This window comes from Rattus rattus, chromosome 1, assembly GCF_011064425.1.
Source record: "Rattus rattus isolate New Zealand chromosome 1, Rrattus_CSIRO_v1, whole genome shotgun sequence".
Lineage (NCBI taxonomy): Eukaryota > Metazoa > Chordata > Mammalia > Rodentia > Muridae > Rattus > Rattus rattus.
This window is the reverse complement of record NC_046154.1, coordinates 95694242-95712341: the sequence shown is the minus strand read 5'-3', so window position 1 is coordinate 95712341 and position 18100 is coordinate 95694242. Positions and strand designations below refer to the sequence as shown.

The following is an 18100-nucleotide window of genomic DNA, read 5'->3' as shown; positions in this document are numbered from 1 at the left end:
ATTATGGATACATATTAGTTAAGATGAAATCCTACTGAAGTAAATGGATCCTTAACCCAATGATGGGTGGCCTTGAAAGAAGATAGCATGAAAATACCCAGAGGGAACAACATTTGATGCAGTGGCAAAGACTACTGTGACACAGGTACAGTTTAAGGGATGCATAGCAGCTAGGAAGGGAAACAAGGAATTTGCCCAGAGTCATGGAGGGTGTGTGGTCCTGCTGTCACCTTGACTTTAACATCATAGCTTATGAAAGAAGAAAAGAAAGAATGACAAAAATAACTTTTATCATTTAAGCCACATACTTTGTAGCATTCTTTTTAGCAGCCCCAAGAAACTAATAGAAAATATATAGTCTCAAAGAGATTGAGAGCCTTTCTATCTAACCTTGCTGTCTCAGGGGGGCAATACTCTCACTGTAGTTAAAGGTTGGATCAGATTCCTAGGCAGCAAAGTCCAAGGAGTTCTTCTGAAGCATTCATAAGTACATTGCTCAGTCCCATGAGTTCTCAATAATGCCATAATTAAACCAGGTTTTAAATTAGAGGAGAAACTTCACAACAGTGAGAGGAATCCAAAATATGAAGAACATTCAGCGTCATAAAAACTCTCAGATTTGATGGTACTTTTTAAGTGTTCTTTCATTTTTACACATAGTTGTGTTCCTGCGACCTCCATCCATGGACATCGCTGTGAACTGCTCTCTTTCTCCACATAGCTTTGTTAATTTTATGTTACAAAGTCTCCCTAATGCTCCATCTGGGCATGGCTCCTCAGTCGTGTCACCTAGGCACACCCCATGGCCATTAATTTGGATGCTGTAAATGTTATGAACTTATTTACTTTTCCTGTATTTATTCATTTGTATGCATATGTGCATAGGTGTGCATGTGCTTAAGTGCACATGCCAAGATCAAAAGGCAACTTGTAGGGCTCAGGGACTGAACTCAGGTCAGCAAACTTGGCAGCAATCACTTTACTTGTTGAGCCATCTTGCTGGCTTTTGGATACATCTTCCTCCCTTTATTACTTATTTAGGTAACATTGCAAAGGACATTTCTTTGCATATGAATTGTTTATTCTTTCGTGTTAATGTATTGGAAGATTATGTTCTGGTGGAGCTTTACCAGCTCCAACAATACAAATAATAGTAAAGATATTTACATATAAATAAAATATGGATATGTATATATGTACATATTTTATATTGTAACTTGATGCTGTGGGATATGTGTAAACATCAAAACATTACCGATTTAATGAGGGAAATCTACAAAACTATTACCTCATACGGTTACCTGTTTTTATGAGTATGTGTGTGTGTGTGCATTTCTGTCTGTGTTGGTGTGCTAAGAGTGTCTGCTCACTTAAGCAGGAATCCTATGCCCACCTGTGGTCTTCCTGTTGGACTTCAGCTCTCTCGCCTTGTTCATCCCACAGTGAATAATACTGTTTCCTACAAGAGCATAACCAAAGTTTATTGCCACTAGACAGTGTGTGTATTTTATTTCCTGAGCTTGGAATGTGTTTATTTCCTTGGTTGGATTGGCCTTGTACTAATTAACTTCTCCCCTTCATTCTGTAGGTTCTCTCATGCTGGCTAGTTGTGTGCTATGCAGCATGGATATTAAATAATACCATCTGTGCCATATTTTGGGAAATATCTTTTGTTTACCTTAGTGACTTTAATTTCTTTTTCTTTTTGGAAGAGAGTTACATTTCCTGAAGAGAAATTGTTAGTGAATTTGAACTTGGGTTTCTTCGAAATTATTTATTTGCTACTTACTAAGAACTTCCTCCACAAGTATTATCCAGTACTTTATTTTGATTATGTTATTTCTGTGATTCATTTGAGTAGTTTTTCACTTTTGCTTACTTGGTGTTTCCTTTTGCCTACCATTTAAGGGCAATGCAAACGAACTTATCTCTAAATTGTGATTCAACTGCATACAGTAGCCAGCTAAATAAGCACTAAGTGTTCCAGTTCAGTTTGATGCTTTCTTTCTTTAAAGTAATTTATCATTTTTAAGAAAATTTTAATGATTTGTTTGCTTTTATTTTGCATGTATGAGTGCTTGTCAGCTTGTATATCTGTGTACTACATGCTTGCCCAGCGCCTTCAGGGACAGAAGAGGGCATCTGATCCTCTGGAACTGGAATTATGTACAGTTCAGGTAGGGAAGTCCTGGAAATCAAACCTGGGTCATCTGTCTGAGCAGCAAGTACTCTTAACGGCTCAGCCTCTCTCTAGCTCCTTGGTGCTTTCTTAATAATATACTAAATTGCCTCATATACTCCTTTCTCTTGTACAATTAGTTTTCTGTCCTCTTGGAGTATTGCAATTTTTCACTCTCACTGTTATGGTTATCATTATCACCACCACCACCACCACCACCACCACCACCACCACCACCACCATCATCATCATCATCATCATCATCATCATCATCATCATCATCATCATCATGTGGTTTAATTCCCAGTGCATCTGGTTCTTCCACCATTGCTTATTTTAATCTTATGGTATTTCCTGGACTCCCTTTAACTGAGAGCCCTGGATTACTCTTTCTTCTTCTAAATAGAGACTACCTACCTGCTACATGGGTAGGGTTCATTTAAATGTACATTCTTTATAGGGTGGGTCAGTGGAAATCATTTCTTTGAAGTGGTAACTGGGTAGAAAGGGATGGCTTTATAATTGGATTGTCATTGGATAGAAATCCCATACTGCCTCCTGCTTGCTTGCCCAAATTATTCAGCCACCCACATCTGGTCTTCCTTATAACCACATAGGCACAGTAATGGCATCCTCAGAGGGTATTTTAATTGAATGGAATGTGAAATCTTCAGCATGTGCCTGCCTCAGTTTAAGTGCTTAGTTGTGATATTGTTGCTTTCTTCCAATGGTAGCTTCTAGCTTCTTCTGACCTTCAGCTTATTCTAAAATCTTAATGTACTACACATATTGGATGTGCTTCATTATCCCTGTACAGATGCTTAGTTGCTTCTTGCTGGTGAATCAAGATGCTATAGAATCTTTTCAGCTTATTCTTATCCTTGTTCTGAAAATGTGTGTGTGTGTGTGTGTGTGTGTGTGTGTGTGTGTGTGTGTGTGTAGGCACAGCTTGGTATTTTTCCTTTCCTTTTTCTTTTTCTTTTCTTAAAGCCCTTGTCTGTTCCCAAAGTGATGCAAGTGATGCTAGAGAGACACAACATTCCATGTCGGGGGCTTCTCTCTCTCTTTGCTCCTTCGAAGACTCCATCCTTGAGTCTCCTGACTTCTCACCAACAGGAAGGGTGACATGGTCTTTGCCTTTTGATGCCCATCCAGGACACAGCTAGAATTAAAGCAGCTCTGGGTGTTTTAGACTTGCTGTTTCCTTTGGTGTCTTGGTCCCCGTAGCACATGTCTGTTTTCCAAGCCATCAGGCCACTTGGGAGCAAGAGGACATAAGGAACGACAGCTGGCTGAGACATCTATAATCTGAGTCCTCATCTTGACTGCTACTGGCCAGTTGTCCCTCACTAATACATTTATACACCACTGTTTTCCAAAGAGGATCTAAAGTTTCTTTATAACTATAGGAAAATTTAAAAAAAGTTATGAAGATAGTAGGGGGTGGGGCAAACAGATTCAAGAATGACAGGAACACAAATATAAACCTTTTGAGTAGTTCTTTCTGGTCACATTTGACCTTGAGTTTCCTCGTGGTTGGGGAAAACAAAGAAATGCTTTAGGTGAATGACATTATCTCTAAATCTAAGTTTCACTGTGGCTAAAATGAAACTAAAAACATTGACATCATAGGATCGCCCTAAGGATGAAATGAAGGTGGAATGTGAAATTCTTAAGTGGGAGTTGTGTTTAAGTGTATGAGTGTGTGTGTGTGTGTGTGTGTGTGTGTGTGTGTGTCTATACATCCATACATGCATGTACACTAGCACAGATTTAAGAGGATTGTTTCATATGTCATTCCCCAGGAACTATCTACTTTGGCTTTTGAATAGTTTTCCGATGGCCTGGAGCTCACCAAATAGTCTAGGCTGGCTGGACAATGAATACCAGAGAGCTTTCTGTATCTACCTCCTTTGTACTGGGATTATAACCACATGCCATCATGCTTGACTTGTGTATGTGGCTTCAGATCCTCATACTTGCAAAGGACTTTACCCTGACCTCCCCAGCCTTGTGTACTGTTTCACTGTTATTGTTGTTTCTCAGGCTGTGTCTTCTCTGAAGGCTGGCACATTAACTGACTAAGCCTCAGAGCTCATATCCCTTTCTCAGTGTGGTACAGGATAAGCCACTGGATACATGGCTATCATCCTGATGGACATGTACAGAAGGAGAACTTAATCTACATGTCTCAAATAGGATGGCAAGTAAGGACAAGGATGCTCCTTGTGTCAGTCCTTATTCCAACCCACTTGTTAGGAAGAACTGATCTCAACAGAACAGAACTGTGGGCTTGGAAGGGAGCGTGCTGAGCCCGTCTCTATCTCTTTTCAGGATGGAGGGTGGAAAATGAGTTAGAGTTGATGTGCTCTATTTTTTTCTTAAAGGACTCACTCAGAGGAGGGTACAAATATGAGATTAAACTAAAGGGGAGAACTCTGCTTTATTTATAGTTTAGGGAAGTGAAAGTCAGTCTGCGCACCATTGTCACACTCAGCCACCCAAGGATCCTCTATGCCTCTCCTCCCCTCTGCTGGCCCTGGCAAGCCAGGCCCCTGCCATGGCACAGTCAACAGCGAGAACTCAAATACTCTATACAAAAGACTGCTGTGAGAAGGGCATCTGGGTGGAGAGGGATGTAAGATTTTAAAGGGTCTTGTATCCAAAGTGCTTCTGTGTTTTGACACAGCACCTTCTTCAAACCTACCTCTGGGCTATTTAAAACTTGGAGAGGAGGTGCCTTCCAAGTGTGCACATGTGCCCTGAAACCTCTGAGGAGCACTGGTTTATTTTGAGTGTCAGTGTCTGACACTCTTGATCACAGGCCAAGTTCATCATGAGACCCTTTCTTGCCTGTTCCCAAGCAACTGACAACCTACATTCATGGCAGTGAACATGAGTGAAGAGCAGTCAAGCTGGTTATGATGAGGCCACATAGGCTGAGTGGTTACATTCCTCAGGAACCTTTCCCTGTCCACCTTCATCCTAGTGCCTCATCAGTCAGGGGAAATGGGTATTATTAGCAACCACACCAATTTGCAAGATCATGCAGAATAGTGGGCCAACCTACTCAAGGTCATGGTCATAGGCTCACAAAGGTGCCAGACCCCATGCTCAGCACTGTTTTCTTGATACCATTACATTCTACTTTTTATGGAAAGAAAGAAAGGATCCCTGTGGAAGAAACAAATAAATATAAACCCCAAACTAGTCAACAAATTAGAGACAAACTTCATTTCCTTCAGTCTGTGATGTAGTCATTCAATGACATCTCTGGTGTCACCAATTGCATTATCAGAGTACATATCAAGGAGAAAGAGGTCTGATTTGCATTTTCTGGGTGGCAGTATATTCTGATGACCCTAAACTATTTGCTTGTGAGGTCCTAAGCAGCAAAACCTGTCTCTCTGTGCTTCCTCTCTTCTCTGTCCCATTTCCCTTTCTGAGTTGGTCACTTGGGGTGCTCAATTCCATGCACATCTGTGTGCACTTGAGATCTGAAACCCCACCAGCTGCAGAAGCATGCCACTCATTGTCATTTTTGGAAACCAAAAATGACCGGTCACACAACAGTGATTAGATAAAGCTTGTAATTAGTGTTTGCTGTAGTCAGCGACGTGGTATTTTAGGGACAAACAGCCACTCAGTGCTACATATAGCTTGGAATTTGTGGGTTTGGTATAACCCGCCATTGCATGGTCAAGGAAGCAAAGGAGAAAGGGGAGACAGAGAATAGATAAAAGGAGAGAGGTTGGAAAGACCCCTCCGCCCAGCAGACTTAAAAGCTTAAAGGACCCACAGAACTTTGGAGTGGACTTGCCTTAAAGTGGTACCCATTAGATGTCAAGTGCTCCCTGGTTCCTTGATCAAGCAGTGTTTTCCAGACAGCTGGAGACACTTGACTCTCAGGGAGAGACTCACCCTTTATAAGGCTCAAGGAAGGATCCTAATGAGAGCCAGAACATGGGGGAAGAATCCCAAGTTCAATTCCCTAGTGACTCATCTTCCCAGGATGACTTCTACTCCTACTTTAATCTAGAAGGCCTACCTGCTTCCTACAATCATTTCTGGAAATGTTGTGTTTCAGCTGAATAAAGCTTTCTTTTCATTCCTGGAATATTATCTGAGAAGCCTCACATACCAGGCTGGGAAGGGCACTGCTGGTATTGAAGCAATTTGCCTGAATAATGTCCCTTCCCTCATTGTCCCATCCTTCACTTGGCAAGTGGGAGACTAAGACTCTTTGGGAAGATGCTAGTCTTGCTCTAAGGAGAGCCCACTGGGAGTGTCATTCTCAAGAGCAAAATGGGAGACAGTATCCTACCAAAATGTCTCCACTGTAGCTGGACAGAAACAATTCCCCCAGGAAAGTGTGGTGCTGTTCTATTCTACACAGAGAACTAGGGAAAGATGTGTGAACATCTGAAAGGAGACTTTTCATCATCATAAATTAATAGCCTTCATTAACATGATCAAAGACTAGACTCTTTGGAGAAAGGAGACAATGCAATGAAATTATCAACATTCAGCACGTGTTTGAAAAGAAAAGAAATTAATCTGTGCAAGAAAAAGAAAGTACTTGTAAAATAGTCCTCAGTCTAGAAATCAGTCATTTTCTCACTTGGCAATGCTGGCACTCTGGTTCCTGAAGGTGTGGCTTGAGAGCTCTATAGAGAACAAGTTTCTTATTGGTTGAGGCAAAAGACTGGCTCCTTTAGGTAGGGTTGCTGCTGGTTTGCCATCAGTGAAGTGTCCTCCTAGGCTCTGGAACTTATTACCTCAACTGTTGACACTGCTGCTGCTTTAGAGATGTCAGTGAGTTTGTTGATAATGAGGGGTGTGGGTAATGAGTACTTTAGATGCATATGTAACTCACAGGTACTTGCATTCATCATCTAAAAGCCTTAGCACCCACCAGTGCGGCATTCCTGCATGTACTAGTTCTTGATGTTCATTTTGTTATTGAGGGTTTTTAAGTCAACCAATTGAACTCATCTTGGGAAAGGAAGTCTTAGCTCAAGAATTGCCTCTATCAGATTGGCCTTGAGGCATTTTCTTCATTGATAAGGGAGGGCTCATCCCACTATGGGCATGGGGAGATGGCCATTGGTTGTATAATGGAGTAAACTGAGTAGGACAGAGGAGTAAACCAGTGAACAGCATTCCTCCATGGCCTCTGCTGCTTGAGTTCCTGCCTCCAGGTTGCTGCTCGAGTTCTTGCCTTGACTTTCCTCCATGGTGGACTTAAACCTGTATGCCAAAAAATCCTTTTCTCCCCTAGTGGTTTTAATCATGGTGTCTGCAAATTAGTATAGATGAAACTTATAAAAACACCAATCCATTTCTGATGGCTTCATCTTCATGTCTTCTTTAGGGAATATATATATGTGTGTGTGTGTGTGTGTGTGTGTGTGTGTGTGTGTGTATGTATTAGATTTTGCCTATTGTGTTAGCTATTTTGCTGTTGCAGTCATAAAACATGCTAGCCAAATTCAACTATTTAACTTGGGGGAGCAAACAGTTCGTTTCAACTTGGGAACCCCAGCAGGAATGGAAGCAGAAACTGTAGAAGGGTGATACTATACTGGCCTTCTCCCTGGTTCATGCTCAGCTAGTTTTCCCATACAGCCCATATCCACCTGCCTAGGGATGGGGCTACCCATAGTGGAATGGGGCCTCCCATATCAATCATCAGTCAAGGTGCTTCCTCAAAGTCTGGCCATAGTTTACCTGATAAAGGCAATGTTTCAGTTGAGGTTCCACTTCCTAGAGACATGCGGGTTGTGTCAAGTTAACAACAAAATCTAACCAGAACATCCTTCTAGTGTTTCCTTCTTGTGGGAGGTAATAAAACAAGTACAGAAAGCACTGTTGCAAATTATTAATGGATATATGTGTGTGTGTGTGTGCGTGTGTGTGTGTGTGTGTGTGTGTGTGTGTGTGTGTGTGTATTTTTGTGTCAGCCAGAAGACCATTTTCTGGATTTGGTTTTCTCCTCATAGTGATTGTCCACAGGTCTTTCAGGCTTGTCTGTCAAGTGCATTTACCTTCTGAGTCATCTCACTGTCTTCCTCAAAGCCCAGGCTTTGATCCTTGGGAGGTGATATGAAACCACAGTGACTTGGAGCCAACTGGGAGGTTTTTAGATTATGGGGGTCTTTCTCGTGAAGGTGATTGTGGTCTTTTACTCTTTCTCTTTCACATCTGCTCATGGCATGATTGAGTCTCCTTTATTTCATGTACCTGCTATAATTCATTGGACTTTAAGCCAAAAGCAATGGAGTCAATTGGCCATTAACTAAAACCTTCAAATCTGTGAATCAAAAACAAGCCTTTTTTTTTGTATGTTGATTTATATTGAACATTTGTTATGTGAATGGAAAGCAGATTAATGTTTTGGCTTGGAGATTTTAAGTGATTGGCATGCTTTAAAAAGGCTGCCGATTATCCACCGTGGTCCAGAAGGGTGGGGACACTTGGGTAGGACTGCCCCTTTAGGACACTATTGAATGACCATTGAAAGCATGCTGACTGAGGATGTTTCTGGAGAGGCTGAATATTTTTTGATAACGTCGCACATCTTAAGTATATCTTCTGGATTCTTTTCTTCCTTTTGTCTTTCAGTCATGCATTAGGTTTGTTTTAGTTAGGGTTACTCTTGCTGTGGTAAAATATTATGAGCAAGGAAACTTGGGGAGGAAAAGGGTTTTTTTTTTGTTTGTTTGTTTGTTTTTGTTTGTTTTGATTTGCACTTCCACATCACAGTTCATCATCAAAGAAGGTCAGGATAGGAACTCCAGCAAGACAGGGACCTGGAGCCAGGAGATGATGGAGAAATGCTGCTTAGTGGCTTATTCCTCATGGCTCGCACAGCCTGCTTTCTTATAGAGATCAGGGACACAACCTAGGGATGGCACCACCCATAATGGGCTGACCCCTCCCCCATCAATCACTAATTAAAAAAATGCTCTAGAGGCTTGGATATAGCCCAATTTTATGGAGACATTTTCTCACTTGAGGCTCCTTTCTCCCAGATGACTCTAGGTTGTGTCAACTTGACATAAAACTAGGCAGTATAAGTATCAGTTGGTTAAATCCCCTTGTCTCCATATTTATGGAATTTACAAGTAAGTTTGAGATCTGTTTTCCTGATATCATATATCTTAATAAAACACAGGCAAGACATGGAGTTGTTTGGGTTATATCAGGGAGAACATCTGGATATTTGAAAACATCTGGTCAGTTTTCAAAAGAAAAATAAAACAATATTTTGTATTTTAGCATCTGGAATTATGGGATACAGGCAACCTCTGAATAACCAATGTATCTCTTAGAGTTGGGAAGTATAGTTCCATAAGAACTTAGGAGTCTGTCCACTTCTGCTTCTGGCCCACTTTCATCTGCACAGTTTATTGTATTTATGGCAAGCTATTTACTTAAAACCAGCATAGAAATGAATAGTTTATCATTTGGCATTTTATTTCTGGAGAAGAAATGAAATAGGCTGCCTTTGACAGTGTTTGGAGGGGTGAGTGACCCAGGTTACCAAGGAAATATTGGATTGCTTCTCCACAATGGAGGTAAGAAAAATTATGTCTCCAGTGTAGGAAATGCTATAAGGCATCTCTTGGTGCAATCATGTCCTGTGATTCTAGTCAATGGGAAACCACTGCAGCCTAATCCAGGCAGGATGACAAAGAGCACAGATAGACCCATCAAGAATGAAGGTATGTAAAGACTATACATGGACTGACCCTGGACTCTGACCTCATAGGTAGCAATGAATATCCTAGTAAGAGCACCAGTGGAAGGGGAAGCCCTGGGTCCTGCTAAGACTGAACCCCCAGTGAACTAGACTGTTGGGGGAGGCGGCAATGGGGAGGGTTGGGAGGGGGAACACCCATAAGGAAGGGAGGGGAAGGGTATGTTTGCCCGAAACCGGAAAGGAATGTATAAAAAAATACTCAAGTTAATAAAAAAAAAAAAAAAAAAATGAAGGTATGGATCACTCTCCAGGAAAAGAGCCAAGACCTGCTGAGGTGCTTGATGAGAGTGGGGGAATACAGAATGGGGGGTAGAGGAAGGTAGTTATAAATACAAGCTTTAGGCCATGTGGCCAGTTGCAGAAATGAGGATTATTGTTAACATAGTGCTTCTGCTGTATCTACTATGACTATGTTTGTACAGATATTGTGTTTTCTTTCAGTTTCTTTATCACATGTTATCAGTGGTTATCATATTTAAGTTTGAGATACTAAAAGAATGTCCCCCAAATGACATTGCTACCTATTCTAAATTTATAATGCATTCAGTTATACTAGGGATAGTTTTATACTGTTAGATGTGATTATGATCTGGTTAAACAGATAATGCATTTGCGATTGTATGTGAGATAGTTATATTATGCTTATGTGTTGTTATTATTATTACCTGGTCATATTTTTAATTTGGAAATTAATTATGACAAGAGGAAATATGATTGTGTATCAAGATGATTAGGGGTGGACTTGTGATGGCTATTATTGGTTGTCAACTTAACTACATCTGGAATAAACTATAATCCACAGGTGGAGGGCATACCTGTCAGAGATTTTTTTTGGCTTGGTTTGAAGTGGATGACTCTACTTCTAGTGTGGACCTTTGTGGCAGGAAGACATTCATCTTTGATCCTGATCTTGAAGTGGGAAGATACACCTTTAATCTGGGCCACGCCTTCTGCTGGAAGTCTATATAAGGACATAGAAGAAGGAAGCATGTGTTCTTTGCCTACTTGCTCTCACTTTGCTAGCATGTCGATTCCTTCACTGGCATTGGAGTCCACTTCTTTGGGATTTCAATATATACAGAGGATCAGTTGAGACATCATCCAGGCTTGTGAGACTGAACTACTAGATTCTAGAACTTTTCATTCATAGTTATTGTTGGATTAGCTGGACTGCAGCCTATAAATCATTCATTCATATATATATATATATATATGATATATCTCTTTTCTAAATTGAGATCCTATGTGAGACTTGATAAATAGGAACCAAGACAATAAAATAAAAATAAAGTTTAGACAATAACATAAAAAAACCCCTAAAGCAAATAAACAAAATCCTCCCAGTCCTGCCTTCTTTCCAGCTTCCTTTTATCACCCTCTTCTTCTAAAGAGATTTCCGGATTCATCTTTACTTTCTCATGTGGCTGCCATTCTCCTAAACAATGGGTATGTCCTCTCTCTTTCTTCCACCATCTTGTCTGCCTTGGGCTTTCCAATGAATCTGTCATTGGTCGGTCATTTCTTCTGCCTCAAGATCTCTTCCTTGATTTTTTTTTTAAGGTGCCAACTCTTCTGATGAGAGGAAATGTTTATAGTGTCCACCTCCAGAAATGCTTGTGATGAGAAGAATAACATGGACAGCAAAGGGCATGGGAAAGAAGGGCACCTGGGCCACCTCCCAGGGCACAATTCCATGGGCAAAGCTTCTAAGAGTTAGAAATATGGAGCAGTCTTACATAGAAATCCTCCTATCACACACTACACAGTTTGCAAAAATGTAGACTGGACCTCTCACCCAAGTACAAAATGCCTTTGGATGGAAGTAGTTTAAAGAAAAAAAATAAAGAAAGCCTTGCCAACAATTGCCTGGTTGCCTAGTTTGGAGGGATGTTCTCAAACAAGATTGGTCAGCTGAGCTGCTGGAACTGATTGTGTGGATGTAGCATTCTTTACTTTGATGATTCATTTTCTTATCTAAATTAAAAATTCTTAGTAATCCCCTTTAGCAGTTTATTGGCTTCAGAAATAAAGTTCATAAAACTCAACTGAATACTAAATTCAAGAACCATAGAAAATAGGAAATATCTGTTTTCCCCCTTTTATCATTATTTTATGAGCATTGGATAGTCATTGGTCATGGGATTGAATTCTAAGAACCTGCCTGGATAAAACTTATATGAAGAGAAAATCATTTTCATCCACATCACCTCCCTAAATAAATATTGAGCAAGTGTTTAAAGGATACTATTGGGAGGTGTCACAAATTAGGATCCTGCCAGCTCTCAACCTCCCACCTCATAAAGATGAATTCAATGTGGTGGTGGAAAAATACATTCTGAGAACGTGAGGAAGCAAACGGTGCTCATAGCTCAGACCAGGACAGCTATGATTGGCAGAAGGGATAGTGGAAGTCAGGTTTGGGGGAAATAAACTTTGAAGAAGTCTTGATTGTGCTTGGGAATCATGAGAACGATGTCTCTGATGCATTCCTTTGCTGATGAATCCCCAAAGGACCAGCTGATTACAATGAGGGTCCCAAAAGAAGATGGCTACTTTGAGCTTCTAGGAGCAGGGCTCTTTTCTAAGTAGGATCAAGGGTAGTGATTCTCAAAGGGTGTTCTCAGACCACCTATACCAGTGGAACTTGTAAGAAACTGACTCAGAAAGGTGATGCAGTTGTCTGTGTTTAGCAGTCAGATGCAGTAAGGCTGAGGCACAGATGATTGAAAAGAAGCTGATACAAATAGGATGTGTCTAGGTGACAAGTTGGCAAGGGTTAGATTGGTGATGGTTAATTTCCATTGTCAAGTTGACTAGATGAAGAAACGCCTAGGAGCCAAATCTCTGGTCTTTGAGGGAGTTCTAGAGAATAACTAGAGTGGGAAAGACCCACCCTCAGTGTGAATGGTGCCACTCCATGGGCTGAGGTCTCAGACTAAATTAAAAAGGGAAAGGAGAAAGCTAGCTGAGCACCAACATTCATCCATCTCCGCTTCTTATTAACTGTAGAAACCATGTACCCAGTCACCTCACACTCCTGCTCCCAGGACTCCCTGGCCATAATGGACTATGCTCTCAATCTATGAGTCAGCATTCTTCTTTATTTTGCTCTTGTCAAATATTTTGTCATAGCAATGGGAAAGGTCACTAATACAGTACCAGGAGATGGAAAACACGAGTAGAACATATGAGGAAAACAATGGTGAGATCCTCAACCGTCAGACTTAGCAGAGTGTTCTAACCAACCAGGAACTTGGCATTGGCTTCTAGGCACACTGAAGCAGATGCAAGAACACAGTACTTCCTTGTCTTGTACAGGAAGCTTCAGAGTTCTCCCATGGTCTGAGAAGCACAATAGGAAAGAGGAGACCTTGCCTTAGTTTGTAGATGTGGTGATGACAGAGTCTTGATGCTTACCCTCCTGCCTTTGTCTATGATACACACTCAGCATGGGACTTCTGAGGACAGTCAGTTCCTCCTAGGAATCACTGACCTTAGAGAGGGCGACAAAGAGAAAGCGACATCCATAATAGGGGAGCTGCATTGTTTGGTTGAATAGATTTTTGTCCCACTCAGTAAATATTTCCAGCATACCCAATCTGAGCCTGTCCTTGGCTATCAACTGGGAAACAGAAAAGGTCACACAGACAACCTGGTTCTTAGGACATGTGTTGTAGAAAGGATTTGTTGATGATTAAGGAAAATGCAGGGATCAGTGTATGGGCCACAGAGCAGCACCTGTATGATGTCTTAATTAGGTTGAGCTTAAGCTCATACACATCTGAGGACATATTTGACAGCAACACTGTTAGCCATTAACAGTTATTCCAGAATAATAAGTGTCAGCAGGGATATTTCATGGCCATGATGTCATGCTGTATAAGGCTGTAATACTGCTTGTTAGTTGTAGATCCAAAGCATGAGAGTCGCCACATTTGGTGTGCTGTCTTTCCATGATACCTCTGTATGTAACACGTAACTGGTTTTTAGAATCAGTACTAACCAGAGTCAGAGGGAGGAGGCAGCAGCTTCTACCCTACACAGAACACGACTCACTCCTGCGAGGAGCCAGCTATAGCTTCAACCTTCACAGGCTTCTGCCTTGGCTGCCATTCCCACCCCTCTCGAGATCTGACAGTACGAAGTTGACCTAGTTGCAAGGCTTCAGGGAGTGTCCTCTGCCTCTTGTAATTTTACAAAACTGTGTCTGGGAGGCTAGTCCAGCATACTCAGGAAGACCTCTTTTCCTCTCTTAAGATCAAAGTTAAATTCCATATATCTGTTACACAGTACCTTTTGCACTGATGTTCTCCTGATTCAGATAACAGTTTCCCCATTCAGCAGCTACCAGGTGATGTGAGAGTATGATTAGACCACTCATTTATTTTTAATGTTATTTACTATAATTACATGTGTGTATACATGTGGTATGTGTGTGTATGTGTATCCACACATGTGTGTGCTTGCGGACATGTGCATGTGTAGCCATGAATGTGGAAGTCAGAAAATAATTTTCAGATGTTTGCTCTCTCCTCCCACCTCATTTCTGAGGCAATGTGTCTTGTTCCTACCATGCTGCATTCTCCAGGTGAGCAGGTCCCTGGAGCATTCAGGCAATTCTCACATCACTGCTGCCGTCTCTTGCAGAATTACAGATACCTACCACCGCATCTCACTTCCTTAGTTCTTGTTCATTGGGCAGCCACTGGGGATTGAGCTCAAGTTTCCCTGCTTGTTTTTGAGATATGTAGGCACTTTTGCCTGCCAGATTGTCTCACTGGCCCCTTCTAAGCCTATTTGATATCAATAAAACTCTAATTATACTCATTCAAGAACCCATCCTCTGTCTTCCACTGACTCATCATCTCGAATCTGAGGCCTTATTTAGGACATTGAGGCATGCTTTGGAAATTGCCTCATTTTACTCTGACTACGGATGGATTTACATCAAGCCAACCATTTAGGAGTAAAGTGGTATAGTAAACTGATCCCTCTCCCAAATACAGATGTTGAAGTCCTAAACACCTGCTCCATAGCATGTGGGCTTGGAGAAAAGGAGTTATTTAAGTCATCCTTAGGAGGAGAGAAATCCAGACGCAGACAAGTCCAGAAGAAAGACCACATGAAGGTATGGGGAGAAAGTGTCTTTCTCAAGTCTGTTTTGGCTCCTTGGACAAAATATCATAGTTTAGGAACAAGGGAAACTTCTGTCACCTAGTTCTAGGGCCTTTAAATCTATGACAGACACTAGCGGATGCAGTGTCTGGTGAGAGACAGAGGTTTGGTTCCTAGCACCTTTCAGCCTGTCTTCACAAGCTAGAAGCGGGTAAGGGGATGTGTTTTCACAAAGGCACCCATCCATTTGTGAAGGATCCACCCTCACAACCACATTACTTCTCAGAGTCTGCATGTCCTCATATCATCTCTTTGGGAGCAAGGTCTTCAATATATGAATTAAAGGGCACACAAACACTCAAGACTCTACTCGTGACCATCTGCAAACCGTGGAGAGCTACCTTCAGGGAAACTAACCATGACTATACTTTCTAACTTCAAGAATTGTGAGAAAATCAATTCTTTGCTTCTGGCATCCACCTGTGGTGCTTTGCTCTGGAAGACCCAATGACTAAGACGTGCTCCCAAACATATATCCAACAGGACCCATGAAGACACCACCTACTGATCAGCTTGGTAACATAGCCAGGCCAGATCTTGCAGGTTGCTCCCTTAGTCTCTCTGGGCTACTGCCAGCGCCCCTCCAAGATTCCAAAGGACTGACAGTGGAAACATGCCAATGGGGTCGCAGCTCTAGTTTCTCACTTTTCTGATGCATATGCTCGACCCCTCTTCAGCCACATCAGTCTCATCAGTCTTGAGATTCTCACGGTTGGCATGAGTTACTATGCCACTGTTCAACCCCTCCCCACATCTACTTCCTTCGAAGTGTCATTTAATCTTCTGAAAATGTAGCTCTGATCATACAGTTCATGTGCTTTATCTTTCTCTGTGTATGTGTGCGTGCACTCACACACAGTACATCCTGGTGTGCATGTGGAGACCAGATGTTGATGTATTTGGTGGGTTTTTTTTAATCACTCTCCTCCTTACTTTTTAAACATTGAATTACCATTTCATGTATTGATTTTGTGGGTCTAAGTATGTGTGTGTGTGTGGGGGGTGCATGACAGCATGTGCATCACAGTGTTCATGTAAAGAGCAGAGGATAACTTGCCAATTTATATTTTTGAGATGGGCTCTCCCATTGAATCTGAGACTTGCTTTTTTCGCTAGATTGGCTGGCCAGCAAACCCAGATAGTCCACTCATCTCGTTCTACCTCTTCTACTCCTCCTGCTTAGGGCTGGGTTACAGCATGCTATTGCATCTAGCTTCCTACGGGAGTTGGGCTCTGAACTAAGGCTCTCAGGCTTACATAGCAGACATTTAACCACATTTAACCTACTAGCTGTTCCTTGGGCTCCCCATTTCTTAACCATTAAAGCCCGGCCTCAGCTTGCATTAATCTGACATCCATCAGCTCTAGAGGGATATGTCGCTCTCTTCCTTTCTATATTCATCACTGAAGTCTTCTAAAAAGAACCTACCTTTCTGTCATGTTCCTCTACCTTTCTAAACAAGAGCTGTACCATTGCTAACCCTGCTGCTCCTGTCTAAAGCATGTGTGTCTGCCTCTGTATGTACAAAATCCGGTTGCCTTCCCAAGTACAGTTCACATTCACCCGCTCTGCAAGACTTTTCCGGTCTTCCAACTGACCTTTGAGACGTCCGACTCTCAGTCCCAGCACACTGCATCCAGGGCCCCTAAGTCCTCTGCACCCCATGTTACGGTTATTCATGCTTAACCTCATGTCTTTCACACGTTTGCACACCTCCTAAGCACTTTCTGGAAGGAAAGCCATCTGGTGACTTAGGAGTACAAAAACCCATACCAGCTTAACAATTTGTATAGACCCAGTCACTTGTAAACCACAGCAGGATAGGGATGTGTGATGTTTAAATGTCATTGACTGGGTTTGAAATCACCTGGGAGATATTCGTTTATCTCTATTGTATGTAATATTGATGTTTTCCTGTACATATGTATGGACATCACTGTTCATGCCTGGTGCTGTCAGAAGCCAAAAGAGAGCACTGGATTCCCTGGACTTGGAGTTATTGCTGGTCGCAAGCTGCCAAGTTGCAAACTGTCCTCAGGCCTTCTGGAAGAGCAGCAGGTACTCTCAACCATTGAGCGATCTCTCCAACCTTTAGAAAATACATTTCTGAGTGTTTCTTTGAGAGCATTTCCAGAGATGCATAGGTGTGGAAAGGCCTACCCTAAATGTGGGAAGAGTCTCAGAGACAAGCGTCCCAGCCTGAACAAAGGAAAAGGCAAACAGCAGCTAGGCATGGTGCTCTCTCTCTGCTTCCTGACTGGGGATACAATAGGCACAGTTTCATCACATCCCTTCCAGCATCCTTTCCAGACCATGATGAACAGGATTCTCTGAAACCTTGAGGCAAAATAAGCCTTTCCTTAAGTGGTTTTCTTGTATTGGGTTCTATGGAAACAGGAAAAGTAGTTGCTGCAAGACCCTCACCTCTCTCAGCCTAAGTAGCAGCGATCACAGCTCAGGGAATTACCCAGGACCTAACAGGAAAATCACCTCATCTCTTCTGACCCTTGCTTCCTCTTTTATATCACAGAAATAATACACTTACGATATTAATACAAGCTTACGGTTGTGCATAAGCTTGCAATATTAACAAGAAGTGCTTTTGCAAAGAATATGTCTTCATAAATATTCTTTGAAGGCTCTGAAAGAGCATATGTATCTCCATCAGGCAAGACATGCATTTCCCCCAGAACCTTGACGCTGCCCTGGAGTTTTAAATTGTTCACTAACATGATGGTACAGCGTGGTGCAGATGTCATTCAAAGTGCCGTCAGACTCATCAGTAACATTAGGGAGACACAGGTATTACTCCCACATTGCAGAAAACAGGGGCTTCTGAGAGGTGGAGCAGGATCCCGATCTCTGCAATGTATCCTCAGGGAGCCTTCTGGCCCCAGCGGGAACTGACCCCAGTGGGAGGAAAGCATCAGGAAACTGAGCCTCCACGGGTTAAAACTGGAACAGTGTTTCCAGCTGGGCA

The 18100-nt window shown here is 42.0% G+C and overlaps 1 long non-coding RNA gene across 1 annotated transcript; it reads left to right on the top strand.

Moving 5' to 3' along the window:
• Positions 1-1142: 1142 nt before the first annotated feature.
• On the top strand, positions 1143-11944 carry LOC116901725. The gene is made up of 2 exons (XR_004388013.1): positions 1143-2177; positions 11505-11944. It is a non-coding gene; the product is annotated as an uncharacterized LOC116901725 (long non-coding RNA).
• The last annotated feature ends 6156 nt before the right edge of the window (positions 11945-18100 follow it).